The sequence below is a fragment of the Alligator mississippiensis genome, chromosome 14, assembly GCF_030867095.1.
Source record: "Alligator mississippiensis isolate rAllMis1 chromosome 14, rAllMis1, whole genome shotgun sequence".
Lineage (NCBI taxonomy): Eukaryota > Metazoa > Chordata > Crocodylia > Alligatoridae > Alligator > Alligator mississippiensis.
In genome coordinates, this window is record NC_081837.1 from 35,272,955 (window position 1) to 35,295,320 (window position 22,366).

Here is a 22,366-nt window from a genome sequence, read left to right on the forward strand (position 1 = left end):
AGGTGCACAATTCAAAACAGCCATACATTACTTTAGATGATGCAGTGAGAGATGCTTTAAAAATAATGTTAATCATCTAAACTTAGACACTCTCCACTTCTGAAGTGGTCATGGAAATTTTCTTTAAGCCTGTGTAGCTTCTTTAATTGGGGGAGTGTGAATGCTTACAGCTGCTTTATATTAAATAGGGTTTTTCAAATCATGAGCTATTTTGCACCTCTTTGCTTGCTGAATATCCTTGTTAAGTGGGTTGGGATATAAGACAAGCCCCTTCAGACTTTTATTGTGCATGGGACTATGCAACCATTTGAGTCTTTATTTGGCCATGATGAACATTTGGACTTAATCATTCACCTTAGGGGTAAAATTTACCTGTGTGCAGAAGCACGGCAAAAAGCTTATACAGCCCTTAGGGGTCAGCTGTCTCTGAAAAGCGTCTGGAGCCAGATTTTCCAAGGTTCATCACCCACAATCAGGGCAAAATTTCAGAAGAGCTGAGCTCCAATAGGGCACTCAAAAAAGAGTCATGCTGCAGCTGCTGTTGCATCTCTTCTGGACAGGTTTCCAGAGTCCTGATCCACATGTGCTCCTACTAAACTTAGCCATTTATTTAGGTACCTAAATGGGAACACTGATTGCTTGCAAATCTGTCCTCTAGTGATGCATGAATTAAATCCTGGGCTTCTATACAGGGTTGGGTTTCACCCCAATGAACTGCAAGTTACTCACTTAATTTTCCTCTGAAGGGTGAAGAGATAAATCAGTCCAGGGAACGTAAACCTCTGTTTCCAGGGAGATTGGGTATCTCAAAACTTATGCCTGTATTATGTATTTTAATCCAAATATTCTCCCTTTTTTATAACAAGGTTGGTCAGGAAGGACACAATCTGAGTCAAAAGGGTGCATGTTTTAGACATTTTATTGAACTTTGTGTATGAAATAATTTAACATTTTCAGTTCTAATGCAAAACATTAAAAAAATAAATTCAACATTAGGTAAAAAAAAAAAAATCACACAACCAAAATAAAAATCACTTGTGTTTACTGATAATTGAACACAAGGCCTGTACCACAGTGGAATTTACAGCAGAACACAGTATGTAACAGCTTGCTTTCATTTCCGATTGGTATCAAAGGAACAATTTTAACACAGTTCACTGTCAAAACTGGAGTGAAAAAAATTGCAAACAACAAGACTCTGAAATGTTACATCTTGGATTAAAATTGCATCGTTTCTACACAGCTCTTGTGGCACCTATTTATGAATTACCTATTTCTTTTTAAAGAAAAACATGTTTGGTTGATCTTTCCTAACTACTGAATTTCCAAAGGCAATCTTTCAAGACAAGCTTGAAAAATCTGCTAGAACATGTCCTCCGTATGTAGTTCAACTGAGAAAGTCACAGAAATACTGCAGTAGTACTCAATGTATGCATATCACAGAACTGTTCGGTCTAGCTAAGGAAAGCGAAGTGAAAAACACATCCAGTCATTTTAGCGATAGGAAAACATGATGGAAATATTCTGTGTAACGGGGAAAAAAACAAACTTTTGGGGGAGTTGTTTTCTGGTCAAGTCTTAATTAATCTCAACCTATTTTTGCAAAGCTCTCAACATGAGATTTTTTCAAGTGAACAAAACATTTCTTTCAGTTATCGTTGAAAGAAATTGGGCACCAAGCTCCTTCAGACATTAGAAAAATGTCACTGTCAACGCTTAACATCAAAACACTTAAGATTCTGCTTCTTTCTACCGACTTGTACTTTACTCAGTGAGTAGTTTTATATATCTAACTATTGGGATATGGTATGCACACCCATGGTAATATATGATTAATAATGGTATTTAATGTATGTTTTATTGTAAATAGAAGTAAAAGAAGCTGAATAAAAATAGTGAAAAAATGAGTGAATGGAATAGCAGTGTAGATGATGAATTGGAAATCAAAAGGCTATGCATCCTTAACACAGTGGGTGCATCTACATATTCATTAATGCACCGTAATTAGGGCACATTAACTTAAGTATATATGTAACTATTGGGATACAGTATGCACACCTATGGTACTATATGATTAATAATGGTCTTTAATGTATGTTTCATTGACTTATATTTACAAAGAGGCTGAATTAAAATAGTGGAAAAAATGAGTGAAAGGGATAGCAGTGTAAATGCTGAATTAGAAGGCAAAAGGCTATGCGTTCTCAAAGCTCAGTGGGTGCAGCCATCAACATATTCATTAATGCACCATAATTAGGGCACATAAAGTTTAGTACCTGTAATGACATGTACTAACTTAATGCATCATAATCGCTGCTACTGCACATTAGTGCAAACTAATAGTCTTTTTGTGATGTTAATGAGCAGTAGACTAAATCTACTGTGCATTAGCATGGGTTTTGCCCACCGCGCTAATGCACAGTCGATTAGTCTGCTGCACTCGAAGCATCTTGTGTAGACATGCCCAGAGTATATAAATATAGAACATTTAATGGCTAGAACAAGTGCCTAGTCAAAAACCTAGGGTTTTGATGCCAGCGGGAGCATTAAACTTTCTATTAGGAGCCCAGGGAAATCAGTTAGGCCAACATTTTCAAATGCAGATGCCTAAAGCTGATCAACCTAAATATAGACTGCCTGATTTAGGTGTTATAGCCATCTACCACGTGCATTGACTTTAAAGGTACTGATGGGTGCCTAGCAGCTTCAAAAAAAAACAGGTCACTTGTTTTACTTCTGTGCTTAAGTATTGACTTAGGTCCAGAGTTGTAAAGGCAGTGCACCATTCAGCATTATAAGGCATTACATTGCATTTTCCAAAGTGAAGAACAGTCCTCTGGAGCTTATGGGCATGTGTAGACAACACAGTCTCATTGACTTTCACTGAGACCTAGGTATATTTTGAAATTTTTGCTGGGTTAGCTAAACTGGCTAGTGACAAATGTCAACCACAGTGGCAAAAACCTTCACAGAGATACAGTTAAATCTTTTGCCAGGATAGTTTATTCTAGTTTGAAAACTAGTTTAAGATATGCTAGGAAAAGAGTTGTTTGTTGCTAGTGTAGGTTGTATCTTCTTGAGGTGCACTTCCTGGTACTGCTTTACTGATAGAGGTATTCCAGCAAACCCCTTTAATTGTAGACAAGTCAAAGTCGTCATGCTCCAAAGTGTCAAAACCACTTTGGAAATGGGACTTAAGCACATATAAACCCTTAGGCTACCATGCTGAATGAAGCCTCACTGAACCACTTAGCAAAATCTGGGTCGTCGGTGCCAAACATATGCTTGAACACTTAACCATAATCACACATAATTTAAACACAATGAACAAGGTCTAGTAAAGCCTCTTTGGAATTTTTTTTAAAGACACGTTAATTACCTGTTCTCTACAGGGATGGAGGAAAGAAAAGGAAAAGATAAATACAAATTAGACAATATTTTGACCTGTATCAAAGGCTGTCAGATCAAAATATAAGATTTACAGAACTGTGTAAATTTAATTCACCCAGGGCCAGCAGTCTGTTCTCATCTCCTAAACTCTAGGGACATCTTTCTAGATAAATATACTTTCATTGCAGGAAGGTACAACAGAAACAAAAGACTCAGGACTTTGTTGGCTTCAAAAATGTTTCAGGAGACAGAGTTTGGATTTCTGTGAAGTTCCTCAGTTTTAAACAAATGTATATAGATTTCAATATTTAAAACTGTATGCCTGAAACATAACATAAAAATTGTTAAAACTCATATATATAGAACATTTTTGCTCTAAAGATTATAATGAGCTTTGCATATGTTAGCTAAAAATTCACAATAAAGAACCATTTATTTATTTCCTAACTGTGTTCATTGGAGAAATGTGGGAATTACCCAAAGGGCATGCTTCTGCAACAATGAAGTTAATGGAAGTTTTGTCATTTGTGTCAATGGAAATACAACGAGACCTACAATTCATTGATAAGAAGGTTGTGAATAGAACCCAGGAGTTCTGACTCTAATCCCTATTCCCTACACTGTGGATAGGTAGCACTCCCTCTCGCTACTTTGCATGCTATCTGTCAAAAATAGGCTGTCACACGCCTTACAGATTAGTGTAAGACTGCCAGCTAAGCTCCATAATATCTGTGATGTCAATCAAATACTAATTACAGCCTGTACAAGATGACTGGTGAAAAATATTTAAACATTTTTTGCTTTCCAATTTTGCTTTATTCTTAAAATACCATGTGCCAGATCTTCATCTGGTATAAATCAACATAGCTCAAGAGACTCAATGGACATTTCAGGACCTGGCCTCCTAGGTGATATTTTCCTATGAGTCTGGTAGAATGGGCCCCATTGTGATGCTCTTACTGCAATGAGTAGCGCTTTCACATCAATAGGGACAGCTCGGGGTCTGAGGTTTGGGCTCTTATGTTTGCTGAAGACAGCAGTTGGACTGCTTTCAAAGGACAATCACGTGTGTACACAACTTGTAAAGATCACATCAAATACCTGTACTTTGGGCATATCCCAGAATGCGTCTTTGAAAGGACATGAATAAAGATGAGGAGTCTGTGTTCAGATGATTATGTTCTATTTTTCTACTCTTCTTCATGTCAGCCATAATTAAATCTCATTTTAAAAAATTGACTGGATACATTTTTAATTGCCTTCCCTTGCACTAGGCGAGACAGCCTTCTGTTTAAAGTGACACTTTACGTGGCAATTCTAATACACAGTCTATCATCCTAAAACGCACAAGGGTATATTATTCAGAACTAAATCATGGCTTCACAAATAGCATATTGGACTGAAGAGTTCAGAGTATCAAGTTTTCTTGATGATTTAGAAAAGCACATTGACAATTAGCTTATAAATCAACCAAAAGAAAAAAAAATACAGCATCAGAGGACACACCTGGAAAACATTTATCAAACACCAGTTTCACTGTTAACTCTGATATGTACATTCATGAAAATAGGATGCAATTTGGCAAGTTTTTACCAACTATTGGCGTGTGTCAGATGAATTCACGATTGGACAGAAACCGTTACAGCATTACAGAGCAATGGATTGAGATTTGTTCGTGGAATGTACCATTGTTTTATTATTGACTGGAATAGTGTGATTTACAAACCCAAACGCGACAGGGAAAATGATTTGTTTTTCAACGCTTAACCAATCAACATATGCACTTCAAAGTATAATAAAGAGACTTTTACAGAGTGGCCTGCAATTGCAAATGGATGAGGTATAGTTCTGTTACACACATAAGCCAGTTAAAAAAACTCCAAAAACATAACATTCATTGGAAAATAAAAAGAACATTAGTCTTGGAATATTATAATGGATTCTAGCCCTCTCCCACCTCTGCTTTAAACGTGACTTTGCAAGGTCTCAAAAGAAACCCCTTAAGATTCATTTACCCTCTTCTGGACCAGCAATCGTGGGGCTTCCCTATATTGATATGATGCATTGCAGGAAATTAATTCTTCTGCTACAAATGTGCAACTCTATTCTTTTTCCTTTATTCATGTGAGTAATCCCATTGATATGCATAGGACTATATGCACAAATCTGGGCTACATCCATGAACCAAATGTGCTGGACCTGAAATTTGCACTCAGTGTATTTGCAGTCCATTAAGATCAATGTGTGTTAAGGTAGTGGAAAAGTACTTTATGAGTTTTAGTTACAAGTGGGGTGATGTTTGTTTCAGACTCGCTGAAGCTTTTGTTACTTCCATTTTGAATCTCAAGCTACAACACTGCAAGCACATTAAGCAGCAGGAATGACTGTAAACAGATATTTCAGCACATACATGTTAACAAGTATTAGAGACAGATTATAAATTACACCAAATCAAGACCCAGGGCCCCTTCTCCCCCCTGACTGATCTCAGCTACGATAATGTCAGTCTGGAGCAGCTCTAACAAATCCAATTCTAGGTTTACACAGAGAGAAATAAGATCAAAATCTGGCTTCCCAAACCTCAGATCACTATTTACAGTCTTGGCACAATTGATTTAAATTCTCATGTAATGCACAATAAAACAGTCACAACTGGATGCAAATCCACTTTGTCAAATTGTGCTGGATACTTAGAAGCAGTGCATCTACTTTTATTGACTCAGGGACAATCAAGTTAAGACAAATCAGGTAGGCATGAACAAAATCCACAGATATCCAGCTCCTTGATGAGGCTTTCCTTCAGCTGTGGAATGGCTTTAGCGCACAGGAAAATTTAACTCCAGCAAAGTAAGGCCAAGTTTTACCTTACTGAGAACCTATACATGAAACATTTGACACACACACAGAGTTCAAAATGTAACTTTCTTGACTGTTCTCCCACTAATTCTTGCTAGTTATTTAGTGGCCTAAGGGAGTTAGGCATCCAGATCTCTTTGATATTCAGTGGGGTTTGGCTGCCTACCTTGATTACTCTTTTATTACACTACTAGCCATTGACTTTCAATGAGGTTTGTGCTGTTAAATCACTTAGGACACTTCTAATAATGCCATCAGTTGTGCACAGATGCTGCATCCTTGTAGTCTGAAATGTACAGACAAGTAGCATAGAGGCCTGCTAACTCTCCAGTGCAGCAAAACACTCAGTGGAAGTGTTGCCTAGGTGGGACTATCAGGATCAGGCCATTTAAACCAGCTTTATTTTCAACCCCCAAAGCTCCCATTGACAGTTCAGGAAAAAGGTGCACAAATAATGTCAATAGGCAGCATTCCCTAAGGAAACAGAGGAGTTAAGAAAAGGATAGTAGGTTTCTACAGGGCTGAAAAAGCATACCGTCTTCTTTAAGGGCTAGCTTTTCACCTGGAGTAAATCAGAGCAGCTGCAGTGATGTTGAACAAGCCGAGAATCTGGCCCAATCTTTTTTATTTAAAAGAAAAAATAGAAAACATATTTATGTTACTTTGCAAGATGTCAGAAACATAAGTAGACGCTCACAAATTGGATAGCTGAAGGGATTGGAAATGGAAAACAGAGCCTTTCACCTCTAGGTCATTAATTCAAACCAAGCTCAAGTGCCTAGTGACTGAAAGCCTTTCCTATCTGATTGTCAGCTGTTTGGTGGCTTATGTGAAATGAGTTGGAGAGGTCACAGACTGTGCGCTGCTAGACAGATGTCCACATTGCAACTGGCAGTCTGAAAGAGGGTACTTCAGGTCAGGCAGGCTTGAGAAAGACTGTGTACTACTAATGTCATTGCTCTGCTTTGCCTAAGGAAAGGACCTTGGTTCCTAATGGAAGATTTTGACAACGCATTGAAAAGATTTAGAAACACAAGTTGTAATAATAGTCGATGGGCAAAGGCTACGCTATGAACTTGCTGTGCCAAGCACATACGTTACCTCTCCAATCAGAAACGGGGCAACTGTTAACTGTGCTGTGTGCGAGCTAATTAGCATTGCTGAAGAGTCGCTGAGCATTAATCCACCTTCAGTGCCACATGTACTTAGCTACACTATTTCCAGCTGGGGAGGTAGCACCGCATGCTACTACCAGACACAGTAAGTCTGCAGAATAGACATGCCCAGTGGAACTTGTGTTTTTAAATTCCTCAGGTACCGCTGAAAATTTCCCTGTCTGATACTTATTTTAGAGATGCTAAGTTCTTTCCGTGATATTCAAGATGTTTCCAGAATCAGCCCTTAATTAACCTTAAAAATGTTTAACAAGCTGAAACTCTTTCCCCACTGTTTTTCCTCTGTTTCTGCAGGTTGGTAATCATGTACAAGTGACTGCCCGGACAGGTTGAGCACACACATTCGTTTTTCCCTTATTCACACAAAAATGCCCCATTTTCAATTCCTTTAAATGTTGTAGAGTCATTTACGTGGTTTGAAAGTGTTTTGAACCCATTTTAAAACATTTGCAAGGACTCTACAAGGTTCAAGGTGGTAGACAATAAGGCCAATCATTTTTCAAAGCTTTCCTCCTCCTTTTTTCCATTTTATTATGTTCCACATGTTCCATTCCTATTCTGCCATGTCCAGCCACACCAGCTCTCACACAGATCTTGTCTGCTTCTGATCCTGTTGTGTCTTTGCTGGGACCCTCGCTTCCTGACATTGTCTGCCCATGAATCTTTAGAGTCAAGTCCAGGGTGATTGCCCATGTTCTAGCCACCCCCTGAAGCCCCAGCACCCTAGCTTGACCTCAGAAAAAAGAGATTTCACTCTGCAGGTCCCACTTAGACACCAGATATTAGCTTTTCCACTTCCTTTATGCTCCTGACTTCTTAATATTCGCTCACTTTTCACCAGCTCCCCCGTACTATTACCTAAGCAAACTTCTAGTTCCAGCTCCTTGTATCTTCACACCTCTGAAAACCTGACTTCATAGATGATGCTCACAAGATATGGGCCTCCAGTCTGCCAACACTCACAAAAATGTGTCTTTGTGGGAGGGAGAGAGTTCAAGCTGAAAAAACTGTTCATGATTAGCGAAAAAAAAGGGGGAAAAAAGACCCAAACATAAGTACATGCATTTTTTGACCCAAGCACCGTAGAGAGTGCTTGTTTAAGAAAATTAGCATTCCCCACCCCGAACACGTAATTTTATACATCTTAAATTCAACACCATTTGTGCTTGCAAGGGTTCATACAACAGCTAGATCACACAGATGGAAAACAGTGGTGATTCTTTTTGTGAAACAAATAGGTCCTAGTTGATTCAGCCCAAACCTAAGGTACGGGAGATGTTGACTTAAATTTTGATTCCTTGTCAAATTTCTAGCACAAATAAGCTAGCTCTTTAGCCTGAAATATCCCCTCTAAAATGTTAAGATCCTGTGTACTGCATAGGATTGTTGTAATATCTTTCTAGTCTGGGGCTCTATGTTAAAGCATTTCTCCCAAACAGTTCTGCATTGCCCAATACCTAATGTCCAGGATCCTGGTGGATCATACAGCACACGAAGATTTCAGTTCCAAGCACATTTTACCATTAGACACAATGCTGGCAATGACAAGTGTTTTTCCATCCAGCTGTACGGTAGAGCAGTCCTCATTTGTTTTCTTGTCTGTACCATTCAGCTGTTGCATTGGAAATGTTCTTGGGATACTGACCCCTAAGAGAACAGCCCAACAGACAGTCCACTCCTCCTGCTGCCGTTGACTTTGGGTGGATTAATTTCTTCTTCAGACAGTGGTGGCTCTGCTGTCGCTTCTGTTTTGTCCACTGCAGATAGAGCCAACTCAGTCTTGGCCAGTCCAAACTTTAATTAGAGCCAGGCTCTGTAAAAACAGCTGATGTGATGTAGTTAAAAAATAAATGAAGTAATGCAAGGCCAAACTTACTCCAAAACCTGTCACCTGCAACAGGCTCTGGATCCAGCCCTGGGTGTATTGATTTATTTTTGCACAACAATCCAAAGCCAGTGAACACATAACATAACCCTAATCCTCCTACTAAGGATTTGCAGGGGTATCTGCACAAATTTGGTACACTTCTGAGCACAAAGGAAATGAAGCACTGATGGAAGCCAAGTGTTGTATGGAGCTATGCAGGTTTATGGGTGTTTGAAATTAAAACATGGATAGGAGAGAGCTTTTAGAACAGCAGTCAGGCATTATGTCCCTTGGCAATTAGTTTTGGTTTTTTTATAAGGCCTATCACAAAAAATATAGGTAGCTCCCATTTGGATAGGATATAGATGATCAGCTAGCTCAGCTACTTTTTTGCATCTCCAAGTCTGTTTTTATATATCAAAAAATAATCCTTTGTTTAATACACAGTGGGTCTGGGATGAAGAAAAAGGAAGGATAGCAAATGAAAAAAATAAGCCTTTTACTCCCCTCTCCCACCTCAAGCAGTGACACTATTCGAACCTCGCTCACATGCACACCTCCAAATCAGCAGTCTTACAACACTTTGGAGCAAAGGTTTCAGGGCAGAAAGTGTTCAAGTGAAGTTGAAAGCAACTAAGAATTTTTTGGATGAAACTTTGAGGTGCAGCACGCAGGCCCTAAAGCCTTGAGCTTGTACATCCAGTCTGGGTAAATTCTCCGGTGGTTTAGAACCAGTTTAGCAGCACTTCCGCCAGCCTTTACCCTGCTTCCAGCACGGAGGGGAAGCTGGTATAATCATGTACTCAGGGCTTTCCTGTACTCTACCAATTCCCAGCTGGCTGTCTGGAGACATTAGCAATCAGCATAAATGAAGTCAGGGGACCAAGCTGACATAAAGCCAGAACTGGAGACGGTGGGAGGTAAAGGTAAGGCTCACACAGCATGCACACAGCCCTGACCTCCACCATTTGCTCCTCAGTCACAGACTAAGATCTTGTCCTTTATATTCATTAGCAAACACATGAGCATAAAATAAAGTATCATAATTAAAACAGAACTAAAACTGTCAGGACAGTGAACCAAGTAGACTTTGATGTACTCTCATAGCAATTGCAATTGCTCATCTGTTTGTTAACAGACAACGTTCAGTGATTGAAAATATGCTTCCCTGGCAATATGTCCCTCAGGCATAACAGCAAATGAACGAGGTTCTGTGTTGCCGCCAAAGTGAGAAATAGCTGATTCGTTTTTTCAACCGGGTGGATTGGGTAGTTATGGTAAAACAACATACACGTGTAAAATAAAACAGCGACTGTCAAATGAATTATGTACTCCTTTTTATTATAGTATTAAAGACAAATACTATAATATTTGCTCTTGATGAAGTAACACATACCATAGAGGAAGGAGCATGGACTTTTGTGAAATGGAGAGTTCTGGTTGATGCCAAAGTCATCATTCGTCAGGCCTCGCTGCCACAGCTCTCTGGCTGAAAACTGTTCCCTTTTTAACTGAATGCACATAGTTGCTTCTTAAAGCAAGGCACAACTTGTTAGCTGACTGTGTAACGCTATCCTCTTCAGCATCAGTGGAGATGTGTTCTTTCTGTGTGCGATTAGGGTGAAGATATGTTGAAAAGCCTTTGGTACAGAACATATCTATAAAGGACATTTTTACAGAAAAAAGTCAGAAAAATAGAACACAACTCATTCATTTCTTGCTGCTGAAGACAGCCGGTAGAAGTCATTTGAAATGAAAGTGAGAGCAGTTAATTTTTTTTCTTTGTAACAACCAAACATTTGAACCAGTTATTAGCAGCTCTGTTTAACGTTTCCTTTCTGGATGCTTAATCTTTCAAGAGATATTTTTAAAAGACTGAAATACTGTCCAAATGGTTTCCACCTCCCTCCTGTGTTTCCTGGCTTTGTTCAGTCTCATTATATTGCACATGAATTGAAGATAATCTTCCAGATGAAAAGATGTTCCCTTCTACATAATGCACTTGTTAGAAATCACAGAAATCACAACACATAAAATGGTTTTATGCCACTGGAAGTTAAAGTACTGCATATGCAAGAGGACAGGCCATCCATCAGTGCAGTCCATGATGTACAGTATGTAATTAGTCACTGCATTCTTGATGTATGTGATTCTTTTTTATAATATTGTACTGGTCAGTACAGTTCTGTAGCTCTTATTTTGAAACGTCTTCTGTTATCTGTCGGGCAGAGTAAACAACAGCATTTATGCATAACCGAGGTTTGAAAAGAATAACATTTTTTTAAGGCTGCGGAACATGTCTTGCACACAATTCCCCATAAGAACCTTTAAAATCTCCGTGCCCTAAAAACGAAAAGTGCAAAATTGCTAATTAAGGCAGTTTAATAGTCTAAATGCAGCACAGTCTAAATAATAAAGCTCATTATTCCTAAAGACAGGAAAAGATCCAAAAATATGTTCAAATTATTATCTCTCATTAATGTAGAGTCTCAAATCCTATCCAGAATAATTAGCATGAAATGGTTTTCCCTCATCTTGTTTATCTTAATGAAGATGGTTTTAGAACCTGATATGATTCAAATACTATTAAGCAACTCGTTGCTGTTGTAAATCTGGTACAAAATTAGTTTGAACAGATAATGGCACGTATGTGCAACTACAAAGATGCAAGACCTAATGAGATGCTGATTTCATTTCTAGTGGAAATGCAAAGCTCATTGAAGCAAGACTGATTTGCGACACTAACTTAGGTCAGATTTTGACGCACAGTGTTTGGCAATTCAAAGGATAAAACTACAGATAAATTTAGTTCACCACAAAGGTTAAAAAAAATCCAATTTGTTCCAATGGCTACATTCTTTCAGTCTCTTCAACCTATGTCTAGATAATGTACAATATTTACAGTATCACCTAGGAGCTCTAACTGTAACTATTAAACAAATCTAAATATACCGGACATTGAATTAGGACATCTATGAAACAGGCATTTTAAAAAGAGAAGTCCGGCAATTATTCAGACCCTGGAAATACAGGATCAGATATCTTTTTATAAGCAGTTTTAGACATTTACTAGTTTACATAATGAATGGCATAGATTTGTATTTTAATGCAATCAAGACTCCCTTTGAGATTCTGTATTTGGGTAAAATTTTCTAAAAGAGCTGAATGAATTTACCATATAAGTCCCACTGACTTACTATAAGATTTAGACTCCTAAATCACTTAAGCGCTTTTGAAAATGTTACTCCAGAAAGTATGTTCATTGGGAAAAGGGCAACACATTGAAAACCACACTGCAGACACAGAGGGCCATGTTTTCAAATACTCCCCACCCATAATCAATGCCAGGTTTTCAAGAGAGGTCAGTTCCTGTTAAGGAATCTCATCATTAACAGTGGGATTTTGAAAAAAAATCAGTCAGTACCCCTGGCCACCCAACACTGAATGCTTTTTTTAATTGGAGCTTAAGTTAACAATAAGTTCATTATGATTAGGATATGCAAGGAATGCAGGGCTGAATCTAAAATGGCTAAAATAGCAAGTATAAATGAAAAAGCCATAATCCTGCCAGCTGATCAAAGCAAGTGGTCCCCTACCCTTAGGCAGAGGCCCACTAACTTCATTGGTACAATGAATGGGAATGAAAGTCCACCTACTGAGGGTCCCACTCATGTCAAAGTGCTGCATGAATAAAGGGTCTACCTATAGGGCTCACACTGCAGAATCAAGAGCTCAGGGGGTTAGAATGGGTTGGGGGTTTTTTTAAGTATTTAGGTGCCTAAATCCATGAGAAGTAGGCACTTGAATACCCTTAAAAACCTGACCCCAGTCATTACTTTCCCAAGCAAAGTACTATAAATAGGAATTAGCAAAGCTTCCTATAGTGAGGTTCATTAGCCAAATTAAAACCAGAATGTGCTGTGCACTAACAAGATGAACAAAACTATCAAATCAGGTTATGTGAGATGGATGTTTCATTAGGAAGAAGTAATATAGCAGAGGGCTGCAGCACTGGAAAAGAGATTTGTGCTGGGTAGGAAAAGAAGCCCTGTTACGTGCTAGGAGCTGTGTTTTTCTGGTCACAGCTCAATCCAGAGCTTGCAGTCCTCTACCTTTGCTGTTACACCAAACTAAGTGCCACCTACCAGTTGTAGGCATTATAACATAATAGAAATTTTAGTCCTTCCACAACAAGACACAATTAAATTATCATGATCCATATTATTCCACTCCCCACAAATAATCACCCATTTTTAATGTGTTTCAAATGCATATTCCAAAGTATACAGCTGTATCAATAATGCAAAGACTGAGTGGGACCTTGCTGGGGCAAATACATGATCTTTCTACCAAGTCAATGTTAACTTTCCAGGCCCTTCAGTTTAAATAAAAAGAAATCTCACTCAGACAATAATATTGGCTTTCACTGGTCATGGGTCTTCCCAAGTGGCTCTATATGGACATAGAATGAACTTACTGTATGACTCCATCGTTCCATTACTAAGGGCTTTGTTACATATTACACTTAAAGCTTCTCAAATGTTGATCAGTGTTAGTGTTGGCTCAAGTTTGGAGGAGTCACACATTCACGTTAAAAACCTTCTCTGACTGTCCCCGATCTGCACAGCTGTGACTTGGTACTAGAAGGCCAGTGAGCCAGGACAGGCTTCTAGCTCTGCTCTAGGTAGGATGGGTTGGAGAGAGAGGCTGGTGGGGGCAGGAGCATGAGGCTGGAAGAGGGAGAGTTTAATGATGAGGACTGGGTAGCGAAATGAAGTCAGCCACTGAAGCCATGAAAGGATAACATGAAAAGAAGTAAAAACAGGGGGAAAAAAGAATTTTAAAAAAGAAATAAAAAGTAAATTAAAGAAAGTCACATGTTTGAATTAATTGAGATTGGGAGTGGGTAGCCCCAGTTCATGGGAACACTGCCTCTGCCCCAGGAAGGAAGCTCCAGTTCAGAGGGCCCCTGATTTGGCCCTCTACCTTGCTTCCCCCTGCACTCCTGCTAGCCCTCCCTTCTGAACTGGTCTGTGGTCCTGTGAGCTGCCTGAGATGGGAGAGGGAGTTGGTATGGTACCAGTTGGTTTGGTTTGGTACCAGTACCACCCCCCTGGGCAGTAGTGTTCAAGGGGTGGAAAGTTTGTCCATGAAGAACAGGAGGGTGGAAGGAGGGAACACTGCACCCTGGGATGCTAGACTGAAACTTGGGCAGCTTATCTCTGGGGAGTGGACACATATTCGTGGAATCCAAGCTGGGCAACATGGATCAAAGATAAACCTACCCTGGAGGTTTAAAATACCTAAAGGGTACTTAAAACTAGTTTAACATGTCTTAATGTGTGAACAATCCTGGGGTTAAGAGTTTCCTGAGCTGCCTAAAATTAATGTGTAACAAGGCCCTTCTAGGTTAATTTATTGCAACTCTCAATACTCAGAAATGGCCATTACCAAATATAATTATGGCAACTATATGGTCAATGTGTTAAAAAGATTTAAATCAATTTGTTTCACACATTTTCAGATTCAAATAGGATATTGGACTTGACTGTCTAGGAGACTTAGCCACCTTTACAAGCACCTTCCATTTTCTCCTGTGGACATACTGGAGGAGGAGATGGAAGGGAGTCCCACGTTGTTCCTGGTCCCTGCCAGCACCAAAGAACAGATACCAACTTCAGTGGCTAAATGTGGTTCTCTTGCATGGCAGTGTAGAACATGAAAAATAAATACCCAGATGGCTCATTGTGACTCATTATGGTCATAATACAGAAGGTTGCATAAGCGTATACTCAAATGTAAACATATAAATTGTCCTTTAGACTTCATGAAATTATATTAATATTAGTGGCAACAGACTGAGGCTGCATAAATATAATTTATGGTGTGTTATCACTCAGTGCCCCTCTATAAAGATTGGGACCCCACTGTGATATTTATTTCAGACAGAGACTTCATGTGAAACCCAGAAATAGCTTGGGGTACACCTTTTATTTTAGGGTAACCTTACTTTACCAGAGAGATAAATGAGAAAAAATCCTTTGAGGATTAGTGTCTGCTATAAACATTGTATTTCCATAATTTACCAGTAATTGGTACCAGATATCTTAATGTTCCCCAACTCAAATCACACACCCTTCCCTTCATGCACAAAAGGGTGCAATCACGAATGGGGATGCTTGGAACAAATTTGGCACATCTGTGGGTATGTAGAGCCTGCCAACCCTACAAACTTTCCCATCATCTAGTGTCCAAAAACTCTTTTGGGAACTAGGTGATTCAAGGAAACTGAGTGAAGTTGCATATACTTTCAATAGAAAGTCAAGCAGTTTCAAAGGGCAGTTCACAAAATCCTGGATACTGAGCAGGGAGATGCCAGGAACTGGCCAATAAGAAATACTAAGCACAGAATATGCCCAAACTCCCACTTCTGTCTGGAGCTTCGGTGCCAGTCATGGCTGAACATCAAATGAAAGCACCCGGAGCACCTCATGTATTAGTGTCTGTGCTGAAAAATGGCAGCAAGGGCCTCAGTTTTTTTAAAAAACCCAAGATAAGAAGGTATTTTTTATGAGACACTTAGCACTAGCCCTTTGAAAAAAAAAATCAGGCCCCTAACTATGAGATCAGATTACTGAAACCAACAGAAATAGCAGGATTGCTAATGTAGAAGTCATATGTGTTTAGACAAGTATTGCTGCTCTGGACTTCGAAAGACTCCAGATGTATTTCATCATCATTGCATGACATGAAAACTTTTAATTCCAACTTTAACTAAGGACATTAAACAGCAGCTAGCAAAACTAGACATTTTTCAAGCAACAGACTCAGGTAACTTGCATCCAAAAGTTAAGACCTGGCTGAACTCCCAAGACTATTCATTTTGATTTTAGCAATTCTTTAAATATTGGAAAAGCTCTAAAGGACTGGAAAGCAGCAAATGTTGCACCAATTTGAAAATGGTAGTCAAGCTGACCCACTTAATTATAGGCCTGTCAAGTTGACATTGATCCAAAGCTATGCAATGGAATGACTGCTACAAGATCATTAATGAAGTATTCAAAAATAAACCAAGATCAGGTCTGACAAGAGTTGATGGTGGAGAAGTTGTTTTTGTTTTATTTTGTTCTATTTTAAGTTACAAATTTAGCTGATACGCCTGAACACCGAAGGACGTACGCTTCTTTGAGAAAGCTTGATTGAGAGTGATGGAACAATTCAAAATAGTACATATAAAATAGGCCAAACATGGACTAGCAGCTCTCAACTGTAAAGACAGAATTAAACATATTGGGTCTGACGGGTCAGGTTTTGGACCAAAGCTATTCAAATGTATTAATCAATGACTTGGAAGTCTGCGTATGGCAAAGATTGTAAAGAGAGATGTATAATTGAGACAGGTTGCTAATACTTAAAGATTTGAATCAATCACTTGGAAAACTGTGTACCTTGAAACAATATGCATTTCAACAGTGTCAAATGTAAGGCCCACTTACAAATCAAAGAATGCAGGGTCCATTTTCAAATTAGGGGACTTATGCTCAGTTGACTATCCACAAAAGACCTCTTTTACAGAAGTCGTTTACCAAGTCTCTGATTCCCAGGATGAGTATCCAACATTAGGAAAAACTCTACACCGTCAGAGTGTCCAGACTGGGAAATCAGCTCCCTCCAGAGGTGGTGCAATCGCCTACCCTGGAAATCTTCAAGAGGAGACTAGACAGTCACCTGGCTGGGGCTGCCTGACCCCAGCTGTCTTTCCTGCTGGGTGCAGGGGGCTGGACCCGATGATCTTCCTAAGTCCCTTCTGGCCCCTTACAAACTATGAATCTATGAATCCTATACAAACACAGGCTAAAGGAGTTGTGCAATCCTTGAATGTATAAACCAGTGACTACAAAGAAAGAGAGGGACAGCTACTTCAGCTCTATATTTCACACTACTGTAACTGCTACTGAATACTGTGAGAAGCAAGGGGTTTTTTTATCATATCTTTTATTGGACCAATTGTACGATTGGGAGAGATGTTAGACAAGCTTTCAGGCACAAAGCATCCTGCCTCAGGTCTGGGAAAGAAGCAGGTACAGGATAAGATTCTGGTATTTGGTTTCTTTCCCAGACTTGAGGAAGAAGGCAGGCCAGGCTAACACAGCTAACTACATGTCTCTAAACCTGAGGAACAGCACTTTGTGCTCAAAAGCTTATCTAACATCTTTCCCAGCTGTAGAGCTGGTCCAATAAAAGGCATCCCCAAATCCCCCTTCCCTTCCCCAGTTATTGCATATATCCCAGACCCCTGTGGCTACAACACTGCAACCCTGCTACTGAATACTGTTCCCAATTTTGGTTTCCACACTGCAAGGGGAATGTGGAAAAAAAACTGCGGGTTCAGAGATCCAAGAGAGATTAAAGAAATGAAAACATGATGTATGGTGAGATGCTTAAGTAACTTAATCTACTTAGCTTGTGAGAAAAAAGATAATGAGCTAATTTGATTATAGTATCTGTACAGAGAAAAGAAGCTGGATAACAGGGAACCCATCAGCACAGCAAACATACATGTAATAAGATCCACTGGCTGGAAGTTGAAGCTAGATTAATTCACATAAGAAATAAGGAACAAATTGTGAATAGTGAGTACTTAACCACTGGAACAACCTACCGAGGAGTGACTGGACATTTTTACAGCATGACTGGGTGTTTTTAAAAACTGCTCCAATGCAAGAAACAGCTACTGGAGTTGGAGCAGAGATTGATTCAGAGAAGACCTTCCCCCTCTTGTTATGCAAGAGATTTATGACATCACACTGGTCCCTTGTGGCCTTAAAAACCAGTGATGATGTCTCAACCATTAAAACTAGTGTCTTCAGAGTCACCAAGGTGAGCCACAAACCTCCCCCCACCTCCACTGTAGAAAGGAACTGGCTGGATATACTCCATCAGTTAGGATGCAATGAAGAGCTGCTATCTTTCAAGAGAGGGGTTATAACTTCACATGTGCATAGAGTCCATCACAAAGTTTTCTGCTCTGTGCAAATGGATCATAACATAGAGACATCATACGTGATGTCAAAATTATGTCACTTTCCCCTACTCTTCATATAACATGCATTCTTCTGAAGAACTATTCTCAATACGGGGAAAATGTGATTGACTACAGCTCTTAAGGTCATTCAGTATTTGTTAGTACTTTGTTGGTATAGTACTTTCAGTTAGTATTGCAGTAATGCAGTTGCATTACTACTTTCAGTTAGTAATGTTAGTAATGCAGTTGCAATAATTAATCAATAATCAATTTACATATTCTTTTTTGCATGCTTCCCCCTCTGCAAATTTAAGATACTATTCTCTTCTTGGTCATTCAGGTCCCTGGATCTGGTCACCTGCAAGGCATGAATGTACCCAGGGGAATTCTATTCCTGGATGCATAATTCTGCACATATGGATAATTACATAGGCATGTGCAAGCCTTCCCATCTTCTACCGAATAGATGAACGGCAAGAACACTTACATGGGAAGGTGGAGTCTCTGGGGTTTTAGGACTCCCTCACCCAGGCAGATGTTTGAATCTAACTGTCTCTGACCTCCCAGCATATAGCACTCTAAGCACCATCCAAAGGTCAGCCATTACTCAGAGGCTTCTTCTTTTAAATCTGGCTCAGTGGGCAGCCACAAAAGGTTCATATGTGGGAGATATGTTGGGTCCAGAGGGAAGAGAGCAAGCCAGAAGGTGTGTGCAGCTCAGCAGCCACCTCCCTGAGCCATGCGCCTATGTTGTTCTCCATGCACACAGGGCTACACATTCAGAAACAGAATTCCTCTGGGCATGTAACTACCAGAAAAATGCCCTGCACACAACCAAAAATGGCCACTTAGGCAACCAGGAGAGACTCAAATTGGCACCCTTAACTGCATAAACCTCAAAAAAGTCTTCTTTCTTCCCTACTCTAATAAACACCTAAGGGATCTCATTTTACTGATTGCACTGGAGTTGTTCTGGAGTTGCAGGTGAAGAAAGAATCAAACCCAATGTGTCCATATGTAGTTAATAAAATTCAAAAAAATATATAGGGAGGCAGTATAGGCTAGCAGGTAGTGTGTGGGTCTGGGACACTGAAGATGTAGATTTTAATCCCAGCTCTCCTGCCATCATGGGCTATGACTTTGGACAAGTCACTTTTCCTGTTTCAGCTGTGTAGACCATAATGTCTTCTGGGCAGGAGCTGTCCGTGCCTGGGTTAGTATAATGTCTAGCACAGTGAGACCTCCTGACACTAGTGTAATATAAATACATTTCAAAATAGCAAACAAGAACCATAGACTCAAATATGGTGGCACTTGGACAAAGGCGCACCCAAACCACATCATGCCAAGCTAGATTCATATGTAAAACTAGGGAGGAAGGCGGTTCCAGCTTGCGACCACTGTAATAGCTAGCTCTTTCAAAACCCCTGCTAAAGAAGTGAGCATCAGCACCCCTGTTTCAGGGCAAACAGGAGAACTAAAGGCCAGATCTCCTGAGTCCCAAGCCAGTGGCTTGTCCACTAGGCCATATTGAGAAGCTCTGATTCAAATAAGTGAACCAGCTGCCTGGTGTGCATTTCAGTCTAAATAGCTCAGTACACTGAACAGCAAGTTTGGTTTTATAACCCCATAAATTCACAATTAGAAAAGATGAAACACCCGGCAATTGGGGAGGGTGGGCTTGTGTGTGTCCAATTCAAAAGACTTAGGCCCTCTCCTCCTGCTAGGGAAATAATTCACTCCCAGGTTAAAACCAGATGTGCTCACTGTCAGCCCAGAAGGTTTTTTTATTCCAAAGCTATAAAGTTGACTAATTGAAGAGGATGATAAAAAACAAGATACAGAAATATGTATAATGAGCTTCCATAGACCCATACAAATTACTAAGCATCTGTTCTCTGTATAGTTAGAGCCAAATCTTGCATAAAGCAGGAGTAAAAGTTTTGTTGAGGAAGTTCAATGGTCATGACAGCAGGAAGGCATGACTAACTGTTGGACATAAAAGGTGGGGACTTTTTTGGAGTAAGAGACTTTGCCTCCCACTCTTACCCCTCATACCATAACTTGCAGGATAGTCAGAGTGCCACAGTACAGCACTCTGGTTTGGATCATAAACAGCAATATGCTAATGGTGCTGATCTAGCCTACAGCACTCCCATCAGGTACTTGAATGCTGTCGGGGACTGCAGGAAGCCAGATTTTAGCTCAAAGATTTCACCACCTGGAAAAAGTGCTGCATTTGACCTCAGGATTTTTATGTGTTTTTTTTCTTTCCCAGCCCAAAGAGGGAGGATAATGCTAGCCCTAGAATAGGAGTATCCCTGCACCTCCTTGTTCCAGGGCTCATAAAACAAAGACACCCCAATACCATGCACTAGATTAATCTAACCTAATCGAATCTAGATTCAGTATGAAAGTTAAGAATTTCTGGCTGGCAGTGGAGAATGAACTCCAAAACATAAGGTACCATAAGAAAAATGAAAACAGTCTAGCATAGGAGCCTCAGGTGATCTCAGGTGCAGCAGGGTGGTATCAAAAGCATTGTTTTGGACCCAGTCACCCAAGATCCTATTTAATAGTTCATAGTGTAAAGAAAAATACCACTTTAAATTCAACACAGAAATATAAGTCAAAATCCTACTTCACTTTACACTCCTGAAAGGCAGGTATGCGGCTGGGCAAATGACATTTGTGGCTGTAACACTCAGTGATCTTATTCCACATGTAGTGGATGTTTGTCCACACAGCTACTTTGCACGTGTAAAAGGCTGCATTCTGGCCAGGAAGGTACATAGCCCCATGCATGCATATCAGGGCAAAATTGACTTGTGGCTGTGGTGAGGAGAAGGATGTTTGAGCCCAACGGCCTGGTGGTTAGGGTATGCACCACCCAGACAGGGAAGAGTCCTTTGGTTCTAGCCTGGGCCCTTTCTCCCAGCGGGGCAGAAATTCCCCCACTGCTCATTTTACCTAATGTGCTTGTCTATACATCCTATAGAGACGTAGCAATGGGCTACATTGCCGTATGCAGCACTACGGCAACATAACGGTCACATGCGTCTACACGTGATTGTCAGCTACATCACCACAGTGGTGAGCTCCCCGAGTAGAGCACACCCCTACGGCAACGTAGCAGCAAAATCTACCCATGCGCTGTGCACATGGCGTGGCAACTACCCATACTGTGCCATGCTTTAAGTACTTCCAAAAGGAAGTACTAAAGCACGGTGCTGTGGCAACGTCGCCATATGGAGACTTCTAGACGTCCCCAATGATAATTAAATCCAAAGTGCAGTAGGGAAGAGAAGGGCTGGGGAAGGGACTAGGCAAAGCTGATCTGTGGCAAGGTGGTTAGATAACCATGCTGGGTGGAAGACACCTGGGCTCACACTCACTCTGGGTGCATGAGGCCTAGAACCTATGTCTCCTTTTGCCCTAACCCCATAGCCATTAAGCTAGTACACAGAAGGGTCCCCTCCTCCTATGGCAGCATCTAAATCAAATTTGGGACTTACCTGTATGTGGAGCCATGTACCTACCCAGACAGCCTGCAAACGCCCACATCTCCACAGCATGTGGAAAAGGATCGCTAACTGTGTGTAAGCACCAAGAACTGCTGGTGTGTGCCATCTGAGCACATAAAATGAAACAGGATTCTGCTCTTACTGCCACGTAATGCAGCTGCCAAAGCACTTGTGTAACATGCTCCTAGCATTCAGTTCCATGTGGCAAACTGACCACTGCATTTAAGCACTAGCTTCGGTTTCCAAGGGGGTGTAGCTCCATGTGAAAGCATTTTACAGTAATCTAATCTGGTGGATTAACTGAAGTAAGGTCTGCAGAAATGCGCTGATAAAGCCAAGCCAGGCACACACAAAAAAATCTAGAACTGGGTATCATAAACATAATATTGGCCAAATTACAGTTTGCATCTACTCACTAACCTGTCTAAGCTGCTTCATAGCCAGGTTGAGCAGGAGAAATAAGAAAACAGAACATCATACACTGTTAGGGTAAAGGAGCACTTGCAGCTGAACGACCAGAGTCAAGGAA

General features: G+C 40.2%; 1 protein-coding gene across 1 annotated transcript in view; it reads right to left on the reverse strand.

Annotated features, from left to right (window-relative positions):
- Positions 1 to 901: 901 nt before the first annotated feature.
- Positions 902 to 22,366, reverse strand: part of LOC102574910 (potassium voltage-gated channel subfamily A member 3) — a 38,135-nt gene continuing 16,670 nt past the window's right edge. The window contains exon 2 of the mRNA XM_006266202.3: positions 902 to 11,506. The gene's annotated coding sequence lies outside the window, so the exon portion shown is untranslated. The remainder of the gene's footprint in view (positions 11,507 to 22,366) is intronic.